The sequence below is a fragment of the Belonocnema kinseyi genome, chromosome 9 (assembly GCF_010883055.1).
Source record: "Belonocnema kinseyi isolate 2016_QV_RU_SX_M_011 chromosome 9, B_treatae_v1, whole genome shotgun sequence".
NCBI lineage: Eukaryota > Metazoa > Arthropoda > Insecta > Hymenoptera > Cynipidae > Belonocnema > Belonocnema kinseyi.
In genome coordinates, this window is record NC_046665.1 from 109690101 (window position 1) to 109691007 (window position 907).

Here is a 907-nt window from a genome sequence, read left to right on the forward strand (position 1 = left end):
TACAGACTAAGCTTGGACGACAGAAGAGTAATCGAGGCACTGCTGAAGAACCTATGTGAATTTGATGGATCACAGGAAGTAGAAGTGTTCAAAGATGACATCTGATAGGTTGATGTACAAGTAACGATGATTTACCTTTTATTTTATGTATTTTCAGCTATTTTTGCTATTATTTTATGTACTAGTATTTTATGTAATCTTGGTTGACGGAAAATTATGTTTTGCGCATGTATTGAGATGAGTACTTGTTTCATTCGTCTCAATGGTGGGAGGATGTTGGATTATACGTTAGAAAGAACACGCGTATGGATATGCATGTGTAAGTGGTTAAACTAACGTGTATTGTTTTGGTTACACTCATATAGAGTAAGGGCAGAAACTATGGCTAATATTTCGTCAGCAAAGAACGCGAACTGCGTTTAGTGTTTAGTTCGAGCGACAAGCTCAAGCGTGACGGAGCGAGCTCCGAGAGTTTTCGGTTTCTATATTGTATTCTCTTGCATTTTATTCTACTTTAATAATATAGTTATTTTATTCTCAAATATTACACAATCTCATCTATTTAAGCCGTTCCTATAATAAAACATTCAACATGGAAACTCAGAACTCTAGAATTGTAATAGTCTTTTTAGAATGTGAAATTTGAATTGTAAATTTTAAATCGTTTCAATTTTAACACTTTGCGCAAAATAATAATGCTTGAAGAAGTTTGAAAAATGATACTATCACGGCTTTTAATATCAAATTTTGAATGTTTGCTTCTTGAACTACTTTACTATCAACTAAGAAATTCAAAATGTTCAAAAATTAATCTAAAAATTAATTTTAAAAAAAACTGCAGTTTCAAGACCTCAACGATTACAGTGTTTTAGAATTACACATTCAAAGCAATATTTTTATAAATATT